Raw genomic sequence first — 21550 nt, 5'->3', positions numbered from 1 at the left:
CCCACGGTGGCCTGACCCGTGATCGGGGCCCACCGATCCACGGGCGGGCCTGTGCCGTGGGGGCACTCTTTCCCTTCCGCCTTCACCACTGTCTCCACCATGGCAGAGGCGGAAGAGACTCCCTCCACTGCGCATGCGCGGGAATGCTGTCAGTGGTCGCTGATACTCCCGCGCATGCGCCACCCGGAGATGTCATTTCCGCGGCAGCTGGCGGGGCACCAAAGGCCTTTTCCGCCAGCTGGCGGGGCGGAAATTCGTCTGGTGCGGGCATAGCCCCTTAAGGTTGGGGCTCGGCCCCCAAAGATGCGGAGCATTCCGCACCTTTGGGGCGGCGCGATGCCCGACTGATTTGTGCCATTTTGGGCGCCAGTCGGCGGACATCGCGCCGATACCGGAGAATTTTTTAGTTCCTGCTGTAATTATATTTTGCTTAGAGAGGGCTATGATGTGAAGAGTAAATAAAATAAATCAGCATTGGTTGCTTCGAAACTGGGTCCTTGTAAGGTAGAAAAGCTTTTAAGTTTTAGTTTAACAAATTTGATTGCAGTTGGAGATAGGTAGTGAGAGAGAAGGCAGCTCTCACAGTGCTGCTAGAAGCAGTTGGTTTTAGAAGGCTAAAGAGGGAACATTTTTCTGAGCCTTGCTAGAAGAAAAGCCACAGCATGGAGTAATGGTGAAGAAAACAGATGATGGAAAACTAGAGTCCAGCTAGTTAAGCAAACTAGAGAAACAAAGAGAAGTTTCCAAGAAATCTGGAGTTAATGGAACAGAGGAAACTGGGAACTAGAATAGATTACTGTTCAGTAAAGTCACAGAGAGTCAAAAAGACATTGGGTCATGAGAGGCCAGAAAAACATCTGCAGGAATGCTCAGGTTTGTGAGAAATTAACACAGTTGGGGAGATATTATCTGAAATAATCAGTGGCTGGATCTTGGAGTTTGTGTAAAACCTTTAAGACAAAGGAAGCACAAGGGACAGGTGTAAAACCTGAAAACTTGATGGAAGCAGAAGAGGGAAAGCATAATATAAAAGAAGATTTCAAAGGGTGACTTTTGAAAGCGGAATCTGAAATCACTTGTGTGGAAGCTAGAGTTCAGTGAGAGAAGGTAGCTCACAGTACAAGAATCATCTGAGGGGATTTTGAGGAGAAATCCACAGACATTCGCTTGGGGCCAGAGAGGAGTATGCCTTACCACAGTCATCTTGTATGCTTAAAAGGGACTTTGTGTGTTAATGAGACCATTGTAGCTCAAGATGTTCGCAATCTTAAATTTGGTGTGTAATTGTTAAATTAAGGGAGGAGTATTATATCATAAACCCATTTTTTCATTTTATGAGAACTAATTAGCCGTCCTGTGACTTTGTTCCTCCATGTTTTATTTTTAAAAAGTAGGTTATGAGTCGGCATTCCATTGTGGGTTTTTCCCATTCAATTATAACATCAACAGGGATTGTCAGCATCACAACTCTTTGTATGATCCTGTGGAGAGAACATCCTGCAATGATGATTTGCAGTATCACAAATATATAATAATCTTAATTTCTTTCCATTAAGTGGAGTGAGGAATTATACCATGTTTAAGGCATGAGATAATTGCAAGTTATTGTTGAAATCCATAAACAATCCACAACATGACAAGATTCCAAGATTACATTGAATATTAAGACCTTTTTCTCTTCTACTTCCTTATTGGTTTCACTACACACCCAGAGAAGTGTCGGTGTGCAAACTGAAGCTTGGTGACATATAGTGAAAGCTTCCTAAATAAAGAAATGCAATTTTACTTATCACTGAACCTCGTGTATTCAACAATCTGCAAAAGGCATTTCAATAGTCGGTCCACATAGACCAAATATTGCAAATTTTGTGATAAACTGATTGCCCCTGATGATATACACATACTCCAATTGTTCTGTTTCAAGTAACCTGTAATATCCAAACTGGAGAATCATTACACTGTTGCTGGATGATTAAGTGTCAGTCTGGACTCAGTGGGAGGGTTTCTGCCTCTGAGGAAAATGGGCCTGTTTCAAGCTTCATTCCAGAGATTTAAACACAGTGATGAATAAACAATTAGTTTGACAGATCCTTTCACATCGAGAGGCAATGGCACAGATAGAAGTGCTGTCTTTTGAATGGGATGTTAAACCTCATTCCCCTCAGTAGGATGTTGAAGAGTCCTTGGTACTTCTTGAGGGAAAGGAAAGGAACAGGCAAATCATCTCACTATCCTAACCATATTTAACTCTCAGCCAACAACACATTCAAACAATCTGATTGTTAATTGCATTGCTCTTTGTGGGGGTTTTCTGTGTACAATGTAATAATGATCTAGTTTCAAATTTTATTTTAATATTATAGAGGTAACTTTTAGTTTTGAGATTAAATTTGTTCAGGGAAGGTAATTAAAATTCTGGGCTTTGGAAATTGCCAGGCCACCTAGTGGCAGTTCAAAGGGTGACCTGCGTTTATTTAATAAGTTCAGACGAGACGGAAAGAGCCACAAAGCAGCAGGTATGTTCATTTAGTTGCAGAAGTGAGGCAGCGGGCTGAATCCTCCCATTTTGAGACTAAAGTGCCATGGTAGGGGCAGGAATGTGGAGTGTTTCCCACTGTGGGGACAGGCAGGAAAACACACAAAATCTTCTGGCCCCGACCTCAATAATTACTCATAGATAGCAAGTTGTGAAGGATACAAAAAATCTCCATAGGAAAACAGATGTGTTAAATGAGTGTGCAAAGTTTTGGCAAATAGAGTACAATCTAGGAAATGTGAAATTGTCTACTTTCGCAGGAAATGAGGAAAAGCAAAATATTATTTACATCGAGAGAGACTGCAGAATGTTTTGGTACAGACAGGCCAGGTTGAGCAGATTTTCTTATACTCATTGGAGTTTACAGACAGGCCAGGTCCAGTCGTGCATTTGAATTTCCAAAAGGCATTCAATAAGGTTCCAATTTAATATGTTACTATATGAGACAAGAGCTCATAGTATTGGCAGTAATATATTTGCATCAATGGAGAACTGGCTAATTACAGGAAGCAGAGAGTCAGGATAAATTATCATTTTCAGGATGGAAAACTGTAACTAGTGGAATGCCACAGTGGCTTAAACTGTTTACACCAATGACTTGGACGAAGCGACTGACTATACTGTAGCCATACCTCGTTTTCTCTTTAGTAGGGACATATCCAGTGTTCGCATATCCACTTCATTCTTTCACTGGACACATGATACAGGCTCCGAGAACATCAGAGGATAATCATATGCCAATAATTTGCATACACTTCCTCTCATTTTCCACGATAGCTACTAGGATTGTAGTTTTCTGTCTGACGTGTGGTTTTTCATAGTTTCCAACCGACAGTTTTAGGAAAGCATCCTCTGATATTTTATTTCAGCCAACGCCTTTGATCCCCGTTGATGTTGTTATAGGCCAGGGTTTAGAGAACTTCAAAGTGTATCATGGGAGTTCACCTGACCCACAACTTTTACTAGATTGTGGTTATGGGGAGCACACAGCCCACTCTACAGGTGTGGTACAGCAGAAATGGAAAAGTATTTTTTAAAGCAAAACAATGTTTATTCTATGAACTCAAGTTAACCTTTTTAAAACATACAGTGAACATCTTAGCAACCATTAATTCAAATACAACCCCCAAAGACTACAACACTAAGTAAACTTTTAAGCTTTCCTTTTTAACATCCATAAGACTTGAAACATCTTTTACCAGAAACACATCAGGTTAAAGTCAATACTGTTTTTAGTTTTAAATCACCAGGATTGATTTACAGTCTTTAGATTACAGAGAGAGATTCATACACCTTCTGGCTGTGACTGCAGCTATCCAGCTCTGAAAACTAAACTAAACCACGCCCTGCAGCAAACAGCCTAAAACGAAAGTAAAAAGCTGACAGACAGCCCAGCTCCACCCAGTCTCTAACATCACTGCAGTAATAAACACCCATTTCTTTAAGGTACTCTCACTAAAGATATTTATATACATACCCATTTATAAACACCCATTTCTTAAAGGTACTCTCACATCACAATGTTATGACTGTACGGGAAGCACCCAGAATAAAACTCTGGCTCAAAAGACTGTGGGCGAGATTCTCCATCCCGCCACACCAGTTTTCTAGTGCAGCGCGCCCCCGCTGGCAGCGGGATTCTCCATCTTGCCAGCCAGCCAATGGGGTTTCCCATTCAAGCTAGAAAATATAAAGTTTGCCTTAAGGGGTTCTGTCGAGGGTTTGCCCAGAGGCGGCAGCCGTTTATCGACTTCTTCGAGAAAAGTTAAGATGTCAGCAGTTGAGGGGGGGAAAAGAGGCTAAAATGGGGAGGCAGGGGAGTTGGGAAGTGGGGGATGGGATGGTGGGGTATTTTGTTGTATTTGTTATTTGCAGCCCTGTTGGCTTGTTTTGATTTATGATTATGTTGGTTGTGACCTTTTTGTTTCAACACCAGGATTTGTTCGACAACTGCCAAACAGAAAAATGGACAATTCCAAGAAAATCTTGTTTGTTTCCTCTTTACCCAATTGTCAGTGTGTTGAACTGCCAAACAAAAAATAAAAGCAAAAACTGGAAATCCAAAATAAAAACAGAAAATGCTGAAAACACTCAACAGATCTAGCAGTATCCGTGGAGAGAAGCAGAGGTAATGTTTCGAGTCCATCTCACTGCCGTTAACCTGCTAGCTCTTTCCAGCATTTTCCGTTTTTATGCCAAATAAAAAGCACAGTTTGATCCATCCCTCTACAATTAGCTTTCGATTTTATCCTTTGCTTCATCATTGTTCATGTGGCGCAAAATAAAATTCAGGACATGGGTGATCACATAAGAGGTTCTGAACACAACAATCACAGTTTCAGTCTGTCTCTATTTATAGGGTCAAAGTGAATCCCCAGTTAATGCCCAGCATCTGCATGTCATTCAACAGTTAGTATAACATTTGCAAACTGTGTGAATGGCAGACTGTGATCATCGAAAAACATCTGCAGTACCTGGAAATGAGCCTGAGTAAATGTAGTTTAGAATATTAGTCACCTCGACAGCTACTGGCAAAGCTGACTCACCCATCCACTTGCCACCATGTCTTCTTCCATTAGGCTATAAATACCTGTGATGACCTGGCACTCTGAGCCTCTTGAGATACTGGTATTCCGACATTGTGAGCAAGTTAACCCTCTACCTACGTATGCTGTGATGCTATATCAACTCACTCAAGCACACTGTTTATCCCCTCACCTCGTAGAGTGGCAAATCTATTGGCTTCTGCCACTGCTGGCCAGGTTGCTCACCTGACATTCAAAGTAAAGCAGCACCCATGTTGATTTTATGTTTGTCAATTTGAAAACAAGGTCAGTATTCATGAACCTCCAACATTGTAGAATTAACTTCCAATGAATGGTCACCTCCAGTAGTGGAGATCTCCTTCAAGATAGTGAAACTACAATCTCGGCACAAGTATTATGAGAAAAAGCCTTTCACTTAGGCAAGGAAGCAGGTATTGAGATTACAGTGCTTATGATATTTTTTGCCTGTCATTTCTTCAGTCCCCTCAATTGCTTTTGCTGGTGAATTCCAGAAAGCACAGGAAACTCGGGCACCCATAGTACAAGTTGAAAATTCCTGTTAAATTCACTGTTAATGATGTATTGACATACTTAAATTGACAATTTGCCTTTCCCAAAGGAATTTCTCACATGCAATCAAAATCATAGTATTTAATTGTGAAATCAGCAGCTTGGAGCAGGCTTCCTGACACAGTCAATATCAGCACTTTTAACCACACACTGACTCCCGAAGCCGTTTTTTGATTTTAACATTCTTCGTAATGCCTCACCCACACATTTTCCTTTAGATAATGGCTGGAACATGCTGTCAAAATAACTGAAGCAAATGAGACTGACTGTCATTCATGCAGAAATGGTACAATAACTTTGGCGGGGGAGGGGGAGGAAAGAGTGCAGGGGGATCAATAGCAGCAATTGAATGTCATGCAATATTTGATCAGTAGATACATAATAAACTTCACGGATATTTGAGTCTACTAAGCACCCATTTTAATAATGTATTAACTGTTAATTACAACCAATCAACTTATCTGGCCCAAGACATGAACAGTTAAAGTATGGAGTCTAATTTCTTCAGATAATAATTGTTGTTGAAGATCCAAAAAGGCAGGCTTAACATTTTCAATTTAAGAAAAACATCTCTTTCCACTCACTTTCACTCTCTCTCTCTCTCTCTCTCTCTCGCTCCATCCAATCTTTCCTGCATTTTGCATGGAGTTTTCAATTTTTATTTCCTGCCAAAACACCCGATCCCAAGCTGGTTGAGAATACAAAGAATGAGAAATGGGCTTTGCTGTGGCCCTTTAACTCAAGCATTGACATCCATTTTCTGGGTTATCCGACCAGAGAGGATGACTGCAATCATGTGCCAGATCTGTCAAATGAAGGAATTCTCATTTAAGGACTCCTGGCAGGGCTGAGAATGGCTGAACTACACATGGACTGTTAAGGTTTTGACAACCACAGGAATGAAGAGGTGATCTGGAAAAATAATCTGCTGGACCTCTTCCGACCAAGCAGGTGTATATGGAAGTAACTGAGAATGTTAACAACAGAAGTGAGATTCCTCCAACCTGGAGACAGTGCACCAAGTTCCAGGACCTCTGGAAGGTAATTCTGTGGGTGGCAGAGCATTTTCAGCTGCCAAGTCCACATGCAGTAATGAACATCTGAGCTCCTGAGACACGGGGGTTAATGTGTGCTGAGACAGCAATCCTTTGACTGTTGGTGTCTCTCCTCCTTGCAGGTAGTTCTTGGCCTCTTTCCCCTCTATAGCACAACGTGTGTCAGAGGAGGAGGCTACTGTTGTTGGTGTTTCTCCTGCTGCCTTTGCTGGCATTGGTGTGGATGTTGCTACTCTCCATGTCTTGGTGAAAGCTGGCATCAAGGAGGTGCAGCTGCAAGACAACTAATCCTCAATTCTTCCCGGAAGAGCGAGGGGTGATGTTCGATTCATGACCTGCATTACTTTCAGGAATTGAGCTCCGCATGGGCATTCAAACTTGCCTCTCCTTGCCTATGACAATGCCCCCATTTATTTATTTTTCTGTAACTAATCTGGCATTGCACTCACCCCAACTACTTTACCCTCCTTCTCAGTTCTTCCTCTGTTTACTTTACTTCAATAGGACTGGTTAAGGATATACGGTTGTTTATCCTGTACATGCAGGTCCCATAGGCCCTGTTTCCTACACAACACTATTATCAGCTTGAATGTGAAGCACCTTTCAACTGAGAATTCTAAAAATCATAAACGAGCACAACTCTCATAACGAGTTAATTCATGGCAGGCACTATTAGATGCCTTGTTTCACCAAATCATGGCCCAGATATAGTCATCAATCTCCAAGGTAAACTGGCATTAAAGGTAATGACAGATATTGGGCTGTAATATCCTCGCTCCCCGGTATTGGATTTGGTGCGCTGGGGAATCCCTTTCAGAAGTTTTCAGGTAAGGGTTTATGCGGCAATTGTCCAAACTACTAACTTTCCCTGGACAATTATGCTGTGCTGGAAACAATCCGACAAAGCAATTTAAAGCGCAAACTTCAGATGGTTCTGCCAGTGTTTTGCTAATAGTTACTCTGAAAAAGTGGGAAGAAATAAAACCATTTCTAACTTTAGTGTAACTATTTTAAACACCCAAACCAAACCCCACACAGGGCTCCCCCACACACCCGGCCCCACAACTCCCCAACTAATCACCCTCCCATTGTGTTCTCCACCTTGACCTTACCCCCAGACCTGAGCCAAAGTGGCTGTACCCCCCAACAGACTGATTACATCCCCTCCATGGTATGACCATCCCCTCAACACAACATCCTGCCACCCCTACGCCAATGTTTGACTCCCCAACTGCCCAAATCCCATTTGTTTACCTTAGATATTTACCTTATCCCTGGACCCCTATTTGCAATTTATCCTTTAAACTCACTTGCTTTACTGAAGCTAGTGCTGTAAAAAAAAGGGGCGTGGCCTCCTTCATTGCAATTCTTTTGGATCCGATGCTGGACCACGGTGTGACCACGAGGAAGTTATGGCCTGATATAGATTAGGAACTTAGGAATTAGGAGCAGAAATAGGCAATACAGCCCTTCAAGCCTGCTCTGCCATTCAATCAGATCATGGTTCATCTCTTCCTGGTCTCAAATCCACCTCTCCACGTGTTCCCCATATCCCTTTTAACCCGTTTTAAAAATCAGAAATATATCAATCTCCCTCTTGAAACCACTTGAAACAGCAGGGGCTGTTTAGCACAGGGCTAAATCGCTGGCTTTGAAAGCAGACCAAGGCAGGCCAGCAGCACGGTTCAATTCCTGTAACAGCCTCCCCGAACAGGCGCCGGAATGTGGCGACTAGGGGCTTTTCACAGTAACTTCATTGAAGCCTACTTGTGACAATAAACGATTTTCATTTCATTTTCATGAAGCCGATTCCACTGCACTATGGGGAAATGAATTCCACAAATTCACTACCCTCTGCAAGAAGTAGTTCCTCCTCATCTCAGTTCTAAATCCACCGCCTCACAACCTATATCTGTGACCTCTAATTCTTGATTGTCCATAAGGGGGAACATTTGGTCTACATTTACTTTATCAGTCCCTTTTAGTATTTTATATACCTCAATCAGATCCCCTCTCATTCCTCTAAACTCCAGTAAGTTTAATCCCAAACTGTTTAATCTCTCCTCATACGTCAACCCTTTCATCCCTGGAATCAATCTGGTGAACCTCCTCTGAACTGCCTCCAATGACACCACATCCTTCCTCATATAAGAGACCAAAACTGGACACAAACTCCAGATGTGGTTTCACCAACACCCTATAAAATTGCAACAACACTTCTCTACGTTTATACTCCAGTCCTTTTGCAATAAACGCTAACATTCTATTTGCCTTCTTAATTACATGCTGTACCAGCATACCAACTTTCTGCGATTCATGACCAAAGACACCCAGATCCCTCTGCAAGACGCATTTTGAATCTACTTTCCATTTAGATAATAACTTGCCTTTCTATTTTTCAGCCAAATGGATAACCTCACACTTATCTACATTAAACTCCATCTGCCAAATTTTGGCCCAATCTCCTAGACTATCTATATCCAGCTGTAAATTTTTAATCTCTTCTTCACTGCCTGCTTTCCCACCTATTTTAGAATCATCCGTAAGTTTTGCTATTTACACTTTGTCCCTGCTTGCAGGTCATTTACATAGATTGTCATCAGTTGAGGTCAGAGGACTGACCCCTTCGGCACCCCACTATTTACAGTTCGCCAGCCAGAGAAGGACCCATTTATCCCGACCCTCTGCTTTCTGTCAGTCAGCCAATCCTCAATCCAATCTAGTACTCTACCCACAATCCCCTGCGATCTCACCTTGTGGATCAGTCTTTCATGGGCAGCTTGCCAAATGCCTTCTGGAAGTCTAGCTAAACCACATCAACAGGTTCCCCATTATTCACCTTGCTCGTTACATCCTCAAAGGACACAAGCAAGTTTGTCAAGCGTGACTTACCCTTCATAAAACCATGCTGACAATTGAGCTTTGTCTTTCCAAATGTTCAGTCAACTCCTCCTTAAAGATAGATTCCAGCAACTTCCCCACCACAGAGGTTAATTTATTGTTTCCTACTTTTTGAATAGGGATGTCACATTAGCATATTTCCAATCCATCGGGAGACTTTCAGAATCCAGGGAATTCTGAAATATCATAACCAATGCATCCACAATCTCTGCTGCCACCTCCTTTAATACCCTAGGATGCAGGCCATTAGGTCCTGGAGACTTATCTGCCTTCAATCTCATTAGTTTATTTAGTACCTTCTCCCTATTGCACCAAGTTCCTCTGCATTAAACTGTAGTTTGTGGAAATAATTTATTATCTTCTACCGTGAAGACAGAGGCAAAATATTGGTTCAGTTTCTCCGCCATCTCTGTGTTCCCAATTATTATCTCACCAGTATCGTCCTCTAAAAGGCCAACATCTACTTCAGCTATTATCTTCCTCTTTATATACTTATGGAAGCTTTTGGTATTATTGTTTATGTTTTGTGCTAATTTGCTTTCATAGTTCATCTTAGTTCTTCTGATTTTACTTTTAGTAGCCTTTTTCTGAACCTGAAAGTTCTCCCAATCCTCCAGCTTACCACTAGCTTTTGCAGTATGATATGTCCTAGTTTTTGCCTTTATGTCTTCCTTAACTTCCTTGTTTAACCATGGGGTGTTTTTCTCCCTTTTACATTTCCTATTCCTCTCAGGAATATACTTTAATTGAGAGGTATTTAATTTATCCTTGAACACCCACTATTGTTCCTCAACTGTCCTACCCTCAATTATCTGTGCCTGCCTACTTGGGCCAACTTCTTCCACAGGCCTGCATAATTCTTCTCTTCAATGCTAAAACTCTAGTATGACACTCTGTCTTCTCTCGCTCAATCTGAATTTGAAAAACTAACATGCTGTGATCACTCCTTCCAAGAGGATCCTTAACAACAAGACAATTAACAACACTTCTTTGTTACATAATACAAAATCTAAAATAGCCTGCTCCCTGATTGGCTCCATCACATATTGCTCTGAGAAACAATCCCTCATACACTCTATGAAATCACCCTCAATGCTACCCCTGGCCAATTTGATTAATCCAGTCAATATGCATATTAAAATCAAACATGATTACTGTTGTGCCCTTCTCACAATCCCTCATTATTTCTTGTTTTATACCATGCCCCACTTTGGAAGTATTGCTCGGGGGCCTGTAAATTACTCTTACCAAGAAGTTTTTTCTCTTGTGTTTTATTTCCACCCAGATTGATTCAACATTTTGGCCCTTAATGCCAATATAATTTCTTAATACAGCCTGATGTTACCTTTAACCAATAAAACAATTCACCCCCTGTTCCATTCTGTCTATCTTTTCGGAATGCGAAGTACCCTTGGACATTCAACTCTCAGTCCCAGTCCTCCTGCAACCATGTTTCAGTAATCCCCACCAAATCATACCCATTTGTCTCTATTTGTGCTTTCAGCTCATTGATCTTATTCCGAATACAACGTGCACTTAGGTCCATTGTGCATGCACTTTAATATCATTGCGGGAGATCAGTATTAAGGCACAAATAGAATATTAGTTCCTCCTCAGCTAAAGAGGGGTTGCAATAATTAAATTGTTCAAAGGATGTTATCCAACTCTACTCATGGTGACCACATCTTGGGCTGGATTCTCCGTCCCGCTGCGCCTGATTTCTGGTTCAACACGCCAGTGGGATGCTCCGTTTCACCAGCTGGTCAATGGACTTTCCCATTGTGGGACAGGCCCACGCCGTCGGGAAACCCCTGGGCTGCCGGCAAAATGGATCAACCCGACGGCGGAGAATCCAGCCCCTTGTGTCAGAATTGACCCATGTTCTGGTTAGACTACTTAAGTATAAGCACTTACATTGCAAGGAGACACCTTGCAAGTTGTGTAAACTGTGCTATGATTAGAAGAAGAATTGAATTATATTTATTCAGTATCACTCACATCCTCAAGATGGCCCAGAGTGCTTCATAACCAAGTGAGTACGTTTTTTAATGCAAGTGCTGTGATGATGCAGGAAAATGCAACAGCCAACTTGGGCATAACTAGTACTCAAAACCAGTAAAGAAGGTACATTTATTTGGTTGAGGACGGGAGGTCTCCCAGAGAATTAAAAGTCATGAGGAGAGGCTGAGAAAATGGAGTTGAAGCCCAAGATCAGCCACAATCATAGTGAATAGTGAACCATGTGGTCTATTTCTGCTTCTGTGAATTACATTACTGTTTTTTTTCGTCCAGTGCAGAATTGACAATTGGTTAAAGAAAAAGAGGATAAAAAGATATGGGAACAAAGCAGGGAAAAAGGATTAGGATTACTGCTTGCATAGCGGATAAACACCAACACGCTTTGGTTGCGTCAAATAGACAGTTCTCACGTTGCAGTTTCTGTGTAATTCTATGTAAATAATGCTGTTGTATTCTTTACATTCATCTGAATGGATTTGCAGTTTAAGTTCTCACCCTAAGATGGCACTTCCAATAATACAGCATTCCCCAAGTACAGCACTAAAATGGTGTCTGAATAATGTGTTCAAGTCCTGTAATGGTGCTTGAATATTTCTCAATCAGAGGAAAAGGTGCTGAAATTGAGCCAAACTGGCATAGTAGTTAGTGTTTCTTACACATTTTATCTGTAATGACCCCTTTATACTCCGAACATCATGTCCATGCACACTATTTGTAGAAAAGTTGGTCAGTCCCATTCCCCCTTTTCTATCCCTATAAGTTTATTTTCTTTGCTTCACCATCTCCACTTCCTCCCCCCATGTTAGCAATGAATTTAAAATAATTCGATAAGATAGCTGCGCTTGCAAGTTACAAATTTATAAAAGGGAAGAAATGAGGGTGAGGCATAAGGTGCAACCCATGTTTGCATAAGACAACAGGGCAACAGTCCAAAGATGTGTAGGACTGACCGAGCTAAATTGCCCCTTATTGTCCAAGGATGTGCAGGCTAGTTTACGAGGATAGGGCAGGGTGGACCTGGGGAATGGACCTGAGTCTCATGCTCTTTCAGAGGGTCCTGCAGACTCGATTGTCCGTAGGGATTCTATGATAAAGGAAATTTCTGCAATGGTAAGAGCTGCAGAAGCTCCAAATTAAATGTAAAGATGTACTTTCACAGAATTCCACAGTGAACACAAAAGGTATTTATGAATAAGAATTGTGTAGCAATCTGATGGCTGTAGCTAGGTCCCAAATGTCTCTTTGCCTAGGAGCCTCTCTCACCATGGAATGATTACACACTCTGGTCTTGATTGGTCACCCAGGGCATGTGACCTTTACTCTGCTGTGTTGCCCTTAAAGGGACGATCACGACATCCCTCCCCTTTAAGACCTTTACACAATCTCCAATAACTAATTCACTCAGTCCTAAACACTAACTAAACATTATATACATGAGCTGGACAATTATAAATTTGAGGGTGCTTTCTGTTTCTTGTGGAGCAGCATAATTCTATTGTCTGAGAGTGTTCCATAGGATCAATGTTAATAGGAATTGCGATAAGGAGTACCTCTTCTGGCACAGGCAGTTCATCACTATTTGTTTCCTGGAGACAATCAGGTACCTCAGTTCTTATGGGTTTGAAACCATTTCTTGATGGCAACACTGACTGTTGGAGCATTTTTCCACTCCAAGTGACCCACGTGTTTATGAACGGTTTGCCCCTCCACATCCACTTGGTATGAAAGGGGTCCGATGTTAGATAATTCTGGGGATCCAACTTGATCCACTACTGAAATCTCTCATGTATACAGCACCATTTGCCATAAGTGACTGTGCTATCTGTGAATCATAGCTTTCTTTCTGATTACTTTGGCTGGTTTATACCCTCCCTGCAAATTTGGAAACACAAGGCTGTCTCGTGTTGAAGCGACATTTCATTAGCAGTTCTGCTGGTTGAACTCCCACAGCTGCATATGGAGTGGTACAACAGTTAAGCAGGAACCGTGAGATTTTGGTCCCCAAGGCTCCTCCTGACAGTTTCTTTAGGCCAACTTGAAAGTTTGGATGTTCTCTCAGCTAGACTGTTTGTTGCTGGGTGGTAAGATGCAGTTCTAATGGGTTTAATACCATTGAGAGTGGTGAAGTTTTGAAACTCAGCACTTGTGAATACGGTTCCATTGACTGATACCATGACTTCAGGTAATCAGTGAGTTGCAAATAATCTTTCAATGGTAGAGTGAGGTGTAGGTGACTTCACTTCAAAAATGCCCGTCCATTTGGAATGTGCATTAATCACAAGCAAAAACATTGAGCCCAGGAATGAACCAACGTAATCAATATGGATTCGTACCCATGGCTGGTCAGGTCACTCCAAAGGATGCAGTGGGGCTGTACCAGGCACCCTTTGTTGCAGTTGGCACTGTTAACAGTGCTTGACTAGTTTCTTGATATCAGCACCAACATCAGGCTACCACACAGAACTCCTGGCAAACATCTTCCTCTTAGACATGTCAGGATGAATGCTGTGTAATTCGGTTAGGAACAGCTCTCTGTCTGGTTCAGGAACAACTACTCTTGCTCCCCAGAGTATGATGCCATCCTGACATTCATTCTTGCAATGGTTTAATTTTCTCGAAAACTGGTTAATTTACCCATCCTCGAAGTATTTTGTCTCTCATTTTGAAAGGAAGTGGCCTTCGATTGGTTAAGTGCCTGTCTCAGCGAAATAGATCAGGAAATGTGTCAAAATAATGGAATGCCTTGATGATTTCTTGTGGTTCTGGAGTACTTGCGATACTTTCTTGAAAGGGTAGGTGACTAAGAGCATCTGCATTTTCTAGGTGTGTTCCAGGTCAGTGTTCAAATATATTCATAGGCGGACAGAATTAATACCCATCATTGAATTCTTGCCGAGACGATTGGCGGGATACCCTTGAGCTCTTTGGGGAATCCCAAGAGCAGTTTGTGGTCAGAAACAATGGTAAAGTGCCCACCATGTACATACTGGTGCAATGTCTTGATGCCAAAGATTGTTGAAAATCCTTCTTTCTCGATTTGTTAGGAGCCTTTTTCAGCCTCTGTGAGGTTTCTTGACAGATACCCTATCGGCCTTTTGGAGCTGTCGTCCATCTCAAGGGCAAAATCACATGAATACCATATAGAGAGATGTTGCAGGTCAATATCAGCTTTTTAGATGGATCAAAATGTACCAACAAGTTTGAAGAATGTAGCAATTGCTTTACTTTGTGAAAGCTTCCTCCTGGGGAACCTTCCAAGAACAAAGGTGGTGTTTCTTTTGCAGAATATGCAAGGGTGTCAATACCGTCAATAGGTTTGGCAAAAAAGGTCCATAGTAGTTTATCATCCCCCAAAACGATTTGAATTCAGTGTTTGTGGGGAAGACCCTTGTCTTCCATGGGGTTTATTCCTTGTGCATCTGCCGGTGCCCCAGGAAGGTCATGTCAGTAACTTGAAAGGTGCATTTTTCTTTCTTGAAGCGAACTCCAGCCTCCTGAAATCTCTTCAACATCTCCTCTACGTTTACTAGGTACGATCTGTCGATCCAGTTATGAGGACATCATCAAGGAATACTATAACTCACGGTAGCCCCTGTAGCAGACACTCCATTGTCCTTTGGAATATTGTAAACGATGAAGAAATTCCAAAATGCAGGTGGGTGGACTGGAATATGCCTTTGTGTGTGTTTATCATGACATGCTCCCAGGAAGCATCATCTAATTCGAGCTGCTGGTGTGTGTGACTTAGATCCAATTTTGTAAAAGATTAACTTCTCTTCATTGAGTGTCTGTGGTTGCCCCATGTTTCAGTGTGTGGTCTTGGTTTTTTGTAATGCGCCAGTCTGCAACACTCGCTCATCGACAGCTCTTTGCATTGGAGGACCAGCAAATTTCAGGCAGACTAGAAAGATGCACTTGGACAGACTTCAGTAGTGAATGCAAAAGATATTTATTCATAAGAATTGCACAGCAGCCTCATGGCTGTAGATAGCTCCCAAAATGTCTCTGTCGAGGAGCCTCTCTCACCGAGGGGGTGATTCCAGACTCTGAGTCCCGATTGTCACCCAAGTCATGTGACCCTTACTCTAGTTGCTCTTAAAGGGACAATCACCACATAAAACCTTTGCAATGTCACAAACCTTCCTTCACCACCCTATACCAGCACAAGATAAACGCCAGCCCGTCCTATAGAAATACTACTTCGCAGTTACTTCTGATAAATCTTTCCATAGTGTACTACTTAAAGTGTAGTCTAAGAGGAAACAAGAATCTGTGATGCATCCAGTATATACTTAGCTTACTGGATACATCACAGATTCTTGTTTAAACCTAAAATACCAGATTTTGAACATATGAAGGGGTAGACATATCTATTGATTGATTATGAAAGTGCTTTTAGGCCTTAAACACAAGTAAATTATCAAAGTGAAAACTCAAAAATGTGAACAACACAATGCTTGAATTATGAGGGTGCAATTACAGCACGTATGATCTTTAAAAAAAGATATGAAAAATGATGACACCTTGCCAGATGCCACTGTGCCAAGCTCCTAGCAAACATTTGCAGACTTACCGTTCAAGATAAGGTGCACTGAATGTGAAATTTAATTGTGACCAAAATAGTAGCAATCACTTGAAACTTTGAAAACTTGCTGAACCAAAGAAAATGATGGAATGGTAGTGGATGCTGAACCTGCTGACCCAGGTGACATGCTTTTGTACAAAGACTAATCTCAGAAATGACCAGATAACCTAAACTGACAGGGTACTGTCATCTGCTATACAATGCTGTTCTCAAACAGAATGTGAAAGGTGAATGAAATATGTTATGAGTTTGCGAGTATTTCCAGCAATTCCTTCAGCAAGCTCCTTTCACAATGAACAGTCTATCCAATGAACAGTCTATCACAATTGAAAGCCAACAGCTCTGACTGAAAAGAGGGTGAGACTGCAACCATACAATCTTTCAATAATGCACTAGATTAAAAGGACAAACAAACAATATTCAATGACACTCATTATTAAACAAATGTTATGGGTTAATAGAATTATCCGAATCACAGGAGGTAGAAACGAATTTCATTGCATTCAGTGCTGCTTCGAAAGTAATGATGTTGCAGCAATTTAGAAGAAAATCAAAAAAGATCTTCATAGTAAATCTTGATTCAAGCAATCACAATAAGTTGATTAATAGACCAAATTCAAGCATGATAAGCTGGCATACTAATAATCCTCCATCATTTAAAATATCAATGACAAATTTAATATTATACCAAACAATGAGATTTTTGAGAGATGCAGAACTCACTACCCTTTCTTCGCTGGTCAAGTATTAGCTTTAAAGAGATGCAAGGGGTTCGAAAAACTGGACAGCTATTCCAATAAATGTCATTTCAGTTTATTCAAATCCAACGTGAACAGGTAAATATGCGGGAGACCTGATCACTACCTATATCCCATAAAATGCCACATAACAAACTGAACCTCATGAAATGTCAGAATCATTTAATGAACCTTGAGCTGGATGTAGCATGAGACAAAGTGAAATCAAAATATGTGGATAACATAAATTGGAAAGAATCGGGTTGGTTCTGCATTCTGGAGAATAAGTGCCGAGCACTGAGCTGTTTTTGATGTGGGAAAAGCTGTCAAACATCGCAAGAGTCTTCATAAACATTGTGGTGATCATCAAAGCATGGTCTTGAGATGCATTCAAGCGTGAAAGGAAAGATAGTTCAATAATCCACCAAACACTTGTCTCTGGAGTAATAAAACTGTCAATCACTGGCTAATTCAATGTAACGCTGTGTGAAATTGAATGAATGATTTGCATTTCAAAGACTGTCAAGGGATCTGAAGCCCTTTGAAGTGTTGTTCGCTTTTGAGGAAGCCTTTGATACTTGTAACAGCTGCTGCTTTAGCACTTGGTCTGAGGCAACAGACCAGCGAAAACAGAGCGGGAGGAGAGAGCCGGGAGATTTAAAAAGCGTGGGAGGAGAGAGCCCGGACAGCAAAAACAGCACGGGAGGAGAGAGCCGGGAGATTTAAAAAGCGCGGGAGGAGAGAGCCAGTGAAAACAGCGCGAATGGAGAGAGAGCTGGGACAGCGAAAACAGCGCGGGAGGAGAGAGCCGGGAGATTTAAAAAGCACGGGAGGAGAGAGCCCGGACAGCGAAAACAGCGCGAGTGGAGAGAGAGCCGGGACAGCGAAAACAGCGCGGGAGGAGAGAGCCGGGAGATTTAAAAAGCGCGGGAGGAGAGAGCCCGGACAGCGAAAACAGTGCGAGCGGAGAGAGAGCCGGGACAGCGAAAACAGCGCGGGAGGAGAGAGCCGGGAGATTTAAAAAGCGTGGGAGGAGAGAGCCCGGAGAGTGCTGGGAGAAGTGAGTGCACAAAAGGTGTGGCAGGCGTGCCTTTAGACATGGAGTGCTGATTGGAACAGAGTGCATCTGAGTTTAGGTGAGTGACTGAGTTCGGGTGAGTGGCTGTGTTTTTGTTGGTGTTCGGGTTTATCCTTGAGGTTCTATAAAAAAAAATGTTTTAAATTATTTAAATTAATTAACTAGTTGAATATGGCTGGACAGGTGATGTGCTGTTGCTGTATGATGATGGAACTGGTGGATCCCATTGAGACCGTCAGTGACCACATCTGCAGCAAGTGTTAGCTGCTCGAGGAACTTCGGCTCAGAATTGATGAGCTGGAGACTGAGCTGCACACATTGCGGCACATCAGGGAGGGGGAACATTACTGGACACTTTGTTTCAGGAGGCAGTCACATCTGGTAGAATAAGTACTGTTAATTCAGACAGTGGTCAGGGACAGAGTGGTGTGACTGCATGGGAGGCAGGTAGGGGGATCCTGAGTTTAGGATTGAGGAGCCTCAGCCCTTGACCTTGTCCAACAGGTATGAGGTACTTGCTCCCTGTGTGGATGAGGAAGAGGGCTATAGGGAGGATGCGTTGACTGACCACTGAACCGTGGTACAGGAAGCCATTCAAGAGGGGGGAGCAAAAGGACAAGTGGTAGTTGTAGGGGATTCTATAATTAGGGGGATTGATGGCATCCTTTGTAAGGCAGATCGAGAGTCCCGCATAGTATGTTGCCTGCCCGGTGCCAGGGTGAGGGACATCTCTGATCGGCTTGAAAGGATTTTGGAGAGGGAGGGGGAGGATCCAGTTGTTGTGGTCCACGTTGGGACTAACAACATAGGTAAGACTCGGAAAGAGGACCTGTTTGGGGATTATCAAACACTAGGGACTAAATTAAAGAACAGGTCCTCCATGGTTATAATCTCTGGATTACTACCTGAGCCACGTGCCAATTGGCATGGGGTTGAGAAAATTAGGGAAGTTAACACGTGGCTAAAGGAGTGGTGCGGGAAAGAGGGATTCCATTTCATGGGGCATTGTCATCAGTACTGGGGCAGGAGGGACCTGTACCGTTGGGACGGTCTTCACCTGAACCGTTCTGGGACCAGTGTTCTAGCGAATAGGATAAATAGGTTGGTCACAAGGACTTTAAACTAGCAAGTTGGGGGGAAAGGAAGTGTAAAGCTATGGACAGTATAATGGTTAATGGAGATCAAGGCAGCAGGTTACGTGACAGGTTATTATGTAGAGATATGGGTTCAAAGACGAGGAAAATTAGTAGAAAGGGTAAGAGGAAAAATAAATTGCGAAAAGTTACTGATCAAGGTGTTAGGATTCATAACAAAGACACAAAAAACAGCATAAGTGTACTTTACCTGAATGCTCGTAGTATACGAAATAAGGTAAATGAGTTGATGGCGCAAATCATCGTGAATGACTATGGTTTAGTGGCCATTATTGAAACATGGTTAAAAGATGGTCACGACTGGGAGTTATATATCCAAGGGTATCAGACTATACGAAAGGATAGAATGAACGGTCAGGGTGGTGGTGTAGCTTTGTTGTTTAAGGTTGGCATCCGGGCAATAGTAAGGGATGATATTGGTGCTATGGAGGACAAGGTTGAATCAATTTGGGTGGAAATCAGGAATAGTAAGGCGAAAAGGTCACTGATAGGAGTAGTCTATAGGCCACCAAATAGTAACAGGATGGTAGGGCAGGCAATAAGCAAAGAAATAACGGATGCATGTAGAAATGGTACAGCGGTTATCATGGGAGATTTTAATCTGCATATCGATTGGTTTAAACAGGTTGGTAAAGGCAGCCTTGAGGAGGAGTTTATAGAATGTGCCCAGGATAATTTCCTGGAACAGTATGTAATGGAACCTACAAGGGAACAAGCGGTCCTAGATCTGGTCCTGTGTAATGAGGCAGGATTGATTAATGATCTCATAGTTCGGGATCCTCTTGGAAGGAGCGACCACAATATGGTGGAATTTAAAATACAGTTGGAGGATGACAAGGTAAAATGAAACACTAGTGTTTTGTGCTTAAACAAAGGCGATTACAATGGGATGAGAGAAGAACTAGCTAAGGTAGGCTGGGAGCAAAGACTTCATGGTGAAGCAGTTGAGGAACAGTAGAGAACCTTCCGAGCGATCTTTCACAGTGTTCAGAAAAGGTTCATACCGACAAAAAAGAAAGACGGTAGAAAGGGGAAAAATCGACCATGGATATCTAAGGAGGTGAGGGAGAGTATCAAATTTTAGGAAAAAACATACAAAGTGGCAAAACTTAGTGGGAGACTAGAGGACTGGGAAGTCTTTAGGGGACAACAGAAAGCTACTAAAAAAGCTATAAAGAAGAGTAAGGTAGACTATGAAAGTAAACTGGCTCAGAACATAAAAGCAGATAGTAAAAGCTTCTACAAATATATAAGACAAAAAAGAGTGGCTAAGGTAAATATTGGTCCTTTGGAAGATGAGAAGGGAGATTTAATAATAGGAAATGGGGAAATGGCTGAGGAGCTGAACAGGTTTTTTGGATCAGTCTTCACAGTGGAGGACACAAATAACATGCCAGTGACTGATGGAAATAAAGATATGATAGGTGAGGACCTTGAGATGATTGTAATCACTAAGGAGGCAGTATTGGGCAAGCTAATGGGGCTAAAGGTAGACAAGTCTCCTGGCCCTGATGGGATGCATCCCAGAGTATTAAAAGAGATGGCTAGGGAAATTGTAAACGCACTAGTGATAATTTATCAAAATTCACTGGACTCTGGGGTGGTCCCAGAGGATTGGAAAGTAGCAAACGTGACACCACTGTTTAAAAAAGGAGGTCGGCAGAAAGTGGGTAATTATAGGCCGGTGAGCTTAACTTCGGTTGTCGGGAAAATGCTGGAATCTATCATTAAGGAGGAATTAGCGGGGCACCTGGAGGGAAATTGTCCCATTGGGCAGACGCAGCATGGGTTCACAAAGGGTAGGTCGTGTCTGACTAATTTGGTAGAATTTTTTGAGGACGTTACCAGTGCCGTAGATAATGGGGAGCCAATGGATGTGGTATATCTGGATTTCCAGAAAGCTTTTGACAAGGTGCCACACAAAAGGTTGCTGCATAAACTAAAGATGCATGGCATTGAGGGTAAAGTGGTAGCATGGGTAGAGGATTGGTTAACTAACAGAACGCAGAGAGTGGGGATAAATGGGTGTTTCTCTGATTGGCAACCTGTAACTAGTGGGGTCCCTCAAGGGTCAGTGTTGGGTCCGCAGTTGTTCACAATTTACATGGACGATTTGGAGTTGGGGACCAAGTGCAATGTGTCAAAGTTTGCAGACGACACTAAGATGAGTGGTAAAGCAAAAAGTGCAGAGGATACCGGAAGTTTGCAGAAGGATTTGGATAGGTTAGGTGAATGGGCTAGGGTCAGTCAGATGGAATTCAATGTTGCCAAGTGTGAGGCTATCCATTTTGGGAGGAATAACAGCAGAATAGATTATTAATTAAACGGTAAGATGTTAAAACATGTTGCTGTGCAGAGGGACCTGGGTG

The 21550-nt window shown here is 42.3% G+C and overlaps 1 protein-coding gene across 3 annotated transcripts in view; it reads right to left on the bottom strand.

Annotated features, from left to right (window-relative positions):
• Positions 1-21550, bottom strand: part of LOC140388298 (contactin-4-like) — a 3617424-nt gene that overhangs the window by 3449467 nt on the left and 146407 nt on the right. The gene's annotated exons all lie outside the window — the stretch shown is intronic.

This window comes from Scyliorhinus torazame, chromosome 13 (genome assembly GCF_047496885.1).
Source record: "Scyliorhinus torazame isolate Kashiwa2021f chromosome 13, sScyTor2.1, whole genome shotgun sequence".
NCBI lineage: Eukaryota > Metazoa > Chordata > Chondrichthyes > Carcharhiniformes > Scyliorhinidae > Scyliorhinus > Scyliorhinus torazame.
This window is presented reverse-complemented; position numbering and strand designations above follow the sequence as displayed.